The sequence below is a fragment of the Hippopotamus amphibius genome, chromosome 17 (assembly GCF_030028045.1).
Source record: "Hippopotamus amphibius kiboko isolate mHipAmp2 chromosome 17, mHipAmp2.hap2, whole genome shotgun sequence".
Lineage (NCBI taxonomy): Eukaryota > Metazoa > Chordata > Mammalia > Artiodactyla > Hippopotamidae > Hippopotamus > Hippopotamus amphibius.
Window position 1 is genome coordinate 38,031,164 of NC_080202.1, and position 7,966 is coordinate 38,039,129.

The following is a 7,966-nucleotide window of genomic DNA, read 5'->3' on the forward strand; positions in this document are numbered from 1 at the left end:
TTTACAATGTAAATTAAATTGAAGCTCTATTGCATTTTCTCCAGGACCCAATACCCTCGTTTTACCAATCTAGCAGCAAAACATTCTTTTTGCCCTGTGGGAGACAGGAAGGTTGTGAAAATTCATTCTTACTATATTTTTTTCTGTCATATAAAGAATCTATACAAACAAACATATAGATATACAATATCTTTTTCCTCCTACATGTGATTGTTTCCTTAGGCTCAATATCTAGAAGTAAAACCCTGGATCAAAGAGCATGAACATTTTTAAGGCTCTTAATGCATGTTGCCACACTGACCTCCAGAAATGTACCAACTTACATTCTTTTGAGCAAAATATGAGAATACCTGTTTCCACACCTTCCAGCGTCATGTTATTAGCTTTGTTTTCTTTTAATCTTTGTCAGTTTGTTGGGTGAAAGTGGTATTCCATTGCTTTTTTTTTTTTTTTAATTTTTTGGCTGTATTGGGTATTTGTTGCTGTGTGCGGGCTTTCTCTAGTTTCAGAGAGCAGGGGCTACTGTTTGTTGTAGTGCACCGGCCAGCTCATTGGTTTCTCTTGTTGCAGAGCACAGGCTCTAGGCACGTGGGCATCAGTAGTTGTGGCTCACTGGCCCAGTTGCTCCATGGCATGTGGGATCTTCCTGGACCAGGGATTGAACTCATGTCCCCTGCATTGGCAGGCGGATTCTTAACCATTGGCTGCACCGGGTCTTCGTTGCAGCATGCGGACTTCTTAGTTGTGGCATGTGATTTCTTAGTTGCAACATGCATGCAGAATTTAGTTCCCTGACCAGAATTGAACCCGGGCCCCCTGCACTGGGAATGTAGAGTCTTACCCATGGGACCACCAGGGAAGTCCATCCCATTGCTTTTTATTTGCATTTCTTTGATTCCTAGTTAGGAAGAACTTTTTTTTTTCTTTTTAACATTGGCCACTTTTATTGCTTTCATGAATTGCTATGCAGTTTATACTATGTATTCTTTCACTTATCTCCCCAAGTACCACATGAAGCACATGGTATTATTCTTATTTTGGAAAACTGAGAAATGTATGGATTAACTGACTTGCCTGGGATCTCAGTGGCTAGTAACTAACAGGGCCAATGCAAGAACCCAAGTTAACCTGACATAAGATAGGCACTCTTTCCACCTCAATGCTCAGTCTTCCCGTGATCTCTTTCCATAAACTCCAGGGTTGATGTAATTTAACCCAAAGAATGGCTGGAACAAGACAAATCTAGAGTTTGAGTTCCATTTTAGTTCTTCCCTAACAGATGGTGCATAACTTGGCCCATTCAAGAGCAGATGAGTTCCCATCACCTGTTTCAATTAAATAGTGAGAACTGTGCATAGCAGCAGTATTTACAATAGCCAAAACATGGAAACAACCTAAATGTCCATCAATAGATGAATGGATGAAGAAGATGTGGTACATATATACAATGGAATACTACTCAGCCATAAAAAAGAACAAAATAATGCCATTTGTAGCAACATGGATGCAACTAGAGATTATCATACTAAGTGAAGTAAGTCAGAAAAACAAATATCATATGATATCACTTATATGTGGAATCTAAAATATGGCACAAATGAACCTGTCTACAAAACAGAAACAGACTCACAGACATAGAGATCAGACTTGTGGTTGCTGGGGAGGGTAAGGGGTGGGGAGGATGGACTGGGAGTTTGGGGTTGGTAGATGCAAACTCTTATATTTAGAATGGATAAACACCAAGATCCTACTGTATAGCACAGGGAACTATATCCAATCTCCTGGGATAAACCACAATGGAAAAGACTACTTAAAAAATAATGTATATATGTGTAAAACTGAGTCACTTTGCTATACAGCAGAGATTGGCACAACATTGTAAATCAACTATATTGCAATAAAAAATAAAAATTAATAAAAATTAAAATAAAAAATAAATATTGAGAATTGTGAAAAGACATTATTTTCTCTTTTTGGTTATCAAATTCTCCCACCTTTCCAACAGGGCCACCCAAATCTGTCTCTAGAACTCTCAGTGCTTTAATTTCTTCATTTGTAAAATTAGGTGTTGGACTAGATAAACTTTTAATTTCCTTCTAGCTCTTAAATGACATTTTTCTAGTTTTCTGTGGAAAAAGCATGCTCCCATCCATCAGTTGTGGCTAATGAAGACTGCATTTGACAGTTTGTGAAGTTTAGGAAATTCCCCTTAAGAATGCTTTTTTCCTTTCTGATATGCTTTTCTATCCCTCTCATTGTCCTGTCCCCTTGATGTGCTGCCTTATTTTCCAAAGAATCTCTGTCTATGTCTCTCTTATCTGTCTCTGTCTCTGTCTCTCTCTTCCCTGCCTGGATTTGGATATCCTGCCCCCTGCCCCTGCTCCCTGCCAGTTTTGTTTCCATGGTCACACTCTGTGTTTCTACTTTTACTCTCTATTTTTCTCTAGACTCTTTGCCACATTCTCTTTGCATCTATTCTCTACGTTCATCTCTGTAGAAGCTACAAGATAGCCATAAAGTCTGGAAACATAGATAATAGTTTATATTTTTACAGATTGAACCCCCTTGATTACTCCTTCTGGGATATGCATGTTTATTAGTGAAAATGAAAATCAAAGATAAATTGTATGAGACAAGGCATCACAGACTCATTTGCAAGGAATGGTAGAAACGCTGCATTAGCAGTGAATGCGCTGTGGGTTGGCCCATCACATTGATCTTGGCAGCCCTAGTGAGGAACATATAATGTAATGTTATTGAACATAGCATGTTTTGTATTGTAATATTCATAAATCTTTTATTAAGTATATTTACCCATGTTTCCAGATTTTATGGCCACTTGTAGTTCATTAGCAAATTTTTTTTCTTGCCTTTCCTTTCTCTTTGTGTTATCCATATTTCTTCATAAGTATGCTCTTCATTAGAACTGGCCCCTGTTTTGATGACTTAGCTTTGAAATAGAACAAAATGCTTAGTGAAGTCTATTGAAAACCAGAAGTTGTAGAACAGTTGAGTTTTATTTTGGCCCTTCTATGTTTCTATCAACGGCCAGAATTTCTGTCCCAATTAAGAAGAGGAAGTTACTCAAGAGAGGCCCCTTAGGAACACTCAGCATCAATTTAATAAAACAGCATGTCAACCATGGCCTTTTTACTTTACTAAAATTATTAAAAACAATAAAATACATTCCTATTGTGTAATATTTCCTGAGGCCTTTAAATATTTATCTATTATTCCTTTCTTTCGTTTTTTGCAATATCATTGAGAGACAAGAACCTACTATTCCCACAGCACAAATGAGAAATGGATGTACAGACAGGTTGTGAATTTCCAAAACTCTCAGTAAGTTGGACCAGATCTGAAGCCAGAAACTGGGTCTCTCTGCTGACTGAGTCTCTTGGCCAAACCTTTTTACCCTACAAGAAGCTGTCTAGTTAATGTAGAAGATGTGGCTTGCTTATTCATTGCTCTTGGAAAAGGAACATCTTTTTTCATTTCTCCCTTCCTCCTACCTAGAAAGAAAAAAGGAGGAAGGAAGGAAGGAAGGAAGGAAGGAAGGAAGGAAGGAAGGAAAGAAAGAAAGAAAGAAAGAAAGAAAGAAAGAAAGAAAGGAAGGAAGGAAGGAAGGAAGGAAGGAAGGAAGGAAGGAAGGAAGGAAGAGGAGTTCCTTGGTGGTCCAGTGGTTAGGACTCAGTGCTTTCACTGCCAGGACGTGGGTCTGATTCCTGGTTGGGGAACTAAGATCCCACCAGCTGCAAGGCAGCAAAAAGAAAAAAGAAAAAAAAAAGAAAGAAATAAAAAGGAGGAATGGAGGGAGGGCAGGAGGAAGGCAGGGAGGGAGAGAGGACAGAAGGAAGAAGAGAAAGGGTCTGTAGCAGCCTGCCATCATCTGGAAATGAAATAGGAGGGAAGAGGGCAGGGTACAGGCTTTGAAAGAATGACACAGCCCGAGGACATAACATAAACTGATTAGAACCAAATGGGTCCAAGATGGCCAACAAGTCAATGTCCAGGCGCCATGACAGTTCCAAGGCTGATCATGAGGATCAAAAAGTGAGCGGTGGCCGAATTCTGGAATGCCCCGCCCACTCATTAAGCTATGAAATTACCCACCCTGACAACCCCCATACCTTCTGGTGCCTTTCTCACCTTCTGAGATGGCCCACACTCTGTCTGAGGAGTGTGTTTCTTTCTAAATAAATCTCTAAATAAACCGCTTACCTATCACTTTGTCTTCACTGAATTCGTTCTGTGATGAGACATCAAAAACCTGAGCTTCATTAAGTCCTGAAACGAGGTGTGTGAACTCAGTTGGAAGATCTCGGGTTTTGGTCAGGTTTGAGTTCCGGTCTCATGGGTTTGAGTCCCAATCTGGGTTTAGGCTGGGTGTGAGTCCCGGCGTGTGAGTTCAAGTCCCAAACTGAGGTTCACGGTTTCAGCATGGCTCAGGTGATAGCCAGACACCTAGAGGCAGGGAAATGGTTGCGGTCACTGGCGATTTCAGTGATTTTTTCCCCACCACCAGCTGTCATCATAATTTCCAGAAAAGCTGCCAAGAAAAAGTAGAAATTAGCATTTCACAGATCCCCCTCCCCCAACTATTATGGATCTTGGAACTTTTCCTGACTGCTCTTTGCCCTCATACCTTCCTTCCCACACCAATTCAGATAAACAGGCAAGGTATTTGACCTCAACTGCATTTGGAGACCTCAGTACTAGCGAAGTTACCTCCCTTTTGTCAGAAATCCTTACTGAGGCTGAGTTATGATTTCTTTCCCTAATCTGGATTGTTTCCTTAAAATTAAAACACCCAGGGATACGCACTTTATCCGTACTTTCCCTTTTTCCTTTCTCCTCTTCCCCTCCCCCACTCTAAACAATGCAGTTAAGGTTCTAGCTGTTAAGACACTTATCACACTGTAGGTAGCTGGTAACTGGAGTGCTTATCTTCACTTCTAGAGCATGTGACTTATTCTTGTTGCACCCTTACACAGCATAATGCCTGGCCCATTGTTGGGACTCAATGAATGTCCATTGAATAGAACTTGCCTAAATTGGCCTCAGGCACCTCCTAAATTTCATGGTGTACTGAGTTCCAGGGAAAATTAGACTGACTAAGCCAACTGCTCCCTTCCTGTCTGGGAAGACCCACCCAAAGACCAGAACAGGGAGGCCGCACCTTTGCAGAGGGAAAGAGAGGGCTCGACTGATGTCCCCTTCTGCCTGTGATCTCACCCCACACTTTTTCCTCTGTTGCAGGCTAAATACGGCTGTCCTGAAACTTGTTTTTTCCAGACACGTTTATGGAGCAGAGATACTAACAGAACATGCTGTGGGCTAGATAGGGATCAGGGTAGAGACCATAGCCTGAATTATATCATAGGAAGCACTAAGAAAGTAAGGTTAGAATTTCGTAAGAACCTAAGTAGACTAATCTCCCAAGAGAGGTATCTGTCTGTAAGGGTTAAGAGTGTGATCTCTAGAGACCTGCTATCTAGGTTCTAATAGCATTTGTGCAATTTTTAAACTGCATGACCTTGGACAAGCTACTTAACCTCTCTATACCTCGATTTCCTCACACACGAGGTAGGGATACTAAAGGTACCTGCGCCACAAGGTTGTGGAAAGGATTCAATCAGTTAATACATGTTCACGCTCAATATTGTTATTACTAAGGAGGATGGCTTTGGATGGCAGCAGGTTGACTATGCTGAGGTTTGTGTATGCAAATGCAGGGCTGGGGCAGAGTTAATTGCTAGGGTCTAGAGACAGTGGAATTACTTTGTACAAATGAGTTAGGAGAATCTGGAGTTCACGGTGTGGGGAGCAATCACAGGAGAGAGTAATGAGGGAAACTGAGGGAGAAGGGAAAAATTAAAAGCCATTTCAAATTTCCGATAGTATAACAGCAAGGTCTTTTTTAAGAACAGCTATATTTATTTTGAAATTATTTATGTTGCTGAGCTCTACACCACCACTAAAGTAAGATGGTACAACTCCTTGGAGAGCAACTTGGCACTATCAAAATAAAAAGGTACATACATTTGGATCCTTCAATTCTATTTCCATGAATTTATCCTACCTTGGTACTTGCACACAGACTCATGGCTTCTTGTGTAATGCCAAAATCTTGGGAACTACCTAAGTGTCCATCAGCATAGTCTATCTATGCAATGAAATATTATGCAGCCATTAAAAAGATCGAGGCAAAGTTATGCATATTATTTATGGTTAATAGCCAGGCTAAAAAGAAGAGAGTTCTATCGTAGGCAGAGGGAGAGCACCAAGAGCCAACTGGAGGAGCAATGCCAAAGTCCAAGCTGGAGTCTATATCCTAGAACATTGGAGAGACATTGTGTATGGAGTGGCTAGTGGGGGTGATGAGAGTTGGGAATCACAAAGCCTCCTCAGAGTTGCATGGAGGGAAGAACAGCACAAGAGTAGGTGGGGAATTAGCAAGTGGGGAGGTCGTTGATAATTCCTTTAAAAGCAGCTGGTGTTTGTAGGTTCCATACAGAAATCTGTAGTTGTGTGATGCATGGGTGGGTCTGGTTTGTTTAATGGACCAGGGACAGATCAGGGCAAGGTAGTAAAGGAGCATGTAGATGGGGCTAAGACAATGAGCCTGGAGAGGGAGGGATGTGGGAATACATGTATACATATAGCTGATTCATTTTGCTGTACAGCAGAAACTAACACAACCTTGTAAAGCAATTATACTCCACTAAAGATGTGAAAAAACCTCTTGCCAGGCATCCTCTAGTGAATGACATCATCTTTAAACACTGCGTGGCAATCCCTGACGCACCGCTGTGATGCACAGGGAAGACAGGGTGACCTGGAAGTCCAACTACTTCCTTAAGATCATCCAAATTCTGGATGATTACCTGAAATGCTTCATTGTGGGAGCAGACGCAGCAGATCTGCATGTCCCTTTGAGGGAAGGCTGTGGTGCTAATGGGCGAGAACTCGATGATGCACAAGGGCATCCGAGGGCATCTGGAAAACAACCCAGCTTTGAAGAAACTGTTCCCTCATATCCAGGGGAATGTGAACTTTGTGTTCACCGAAGAGGACCTCACTGAGATCAGGGACATGCTGCTGGCCAATAAGGTGCCAGCTGGCACCTGTGCTGGTGCCACAGCCCCATGCGAAGTCACTGTGCCAGCACAGAACACTGGTCTGGGGCCTGAGAAGACCTCCTTCTTCCAGGCTTTAGGCAACACCACTAAAATCTCCAGGGGCACCATTGAAATCCTGAGTGATGTGCAGCTGACTGAGACTGGAGACAAGGTGGGAGCCTGAGAAGCCACGTTACTGAACATGCTCAGCATCTCCTCTCCCCCTTCTCCTTTGGGCTGGTCGTCCAGCAGGTGTTGGACAACGGCAGCATCTACAACCCTGAAGTGCTTGACATCACAGAGGAAACTGCATTCTTGCTTCTTGGAGGGCATCCGCAACGTTGCCAGCGTATGTCTGCAGATTGGTTACCCAGCTGCTGCATCTGTACCCCATTCTATCATCAATGGGTACAAGCAGGTCCTGGCTTTGTGGAGACTGATTACACCTTCCCACTTGCTGAAAAGGTCAAAGCCTTCTCGACTGATCCATCTGCATTTCTGGCTGCTGCCCCCACCGCTGCTCCTGCAGCTGCCACGCAGCCCCAGCCAAGATGGAAGCGAAGGAAGAGTCGGAGGAGTCGGACAAGGATATGAGATTTGGTATCTTTGACTAATCACCAAAAAGTGACTAACTCAGCCAACTCTATTTGTGAAACAAGGAAATAAAGGCTTACTTCTCTTACAAAAAAAAAAAAAAAAGTTAAGAAAAAAGAAAGAAAATGAGCTTGGGGAGTTGTGGGTGGATAATCACAATTATGTAAAATTTTAACTAGCTTTTCAACTGACCTCAAAGTATATTGATTTAAAAAGTTGATATCGATAAAGAGCAGGGAGATTTCCTTGGT

General features: G+C 42.1%; 1 long non-coding RNA gene and 1 pseudogene across 1 annotated transcript; one reads left to right on the forward strand and one right to left on the reverse strand.

Annotated features, from left to right (window-relative positions):
• Window positions 1–2,584: 2,584 nt before the first annotated feature.
• On the reverse strand, window positions 2,585–4,460 carry LOC130839706 (uncharacterized). The gene is made up of 3 exons (XR_009049874.1): window positions 4,222–4,460; window positions 2,815–2,950; window positions 2,585–2,728 (listed from the first exon to the last, which is right to left on the reverse strand). It is a non-coding gene; the product is annotated as an uncharacterized LOC130839706 (long non-coding RNA).
• A 2,314-nt stretch (window positions 4,461–6,774) lies between these two features.
• LOC130840562 (60S acidic ribosomal protein P0-like) lies at window positions 6,775–7,735 on the forward strand (annotated as a pseudogene).
• The last annotated feature ends 231 nt before the right edge of the window (window positions 7,736–7,966 follow it).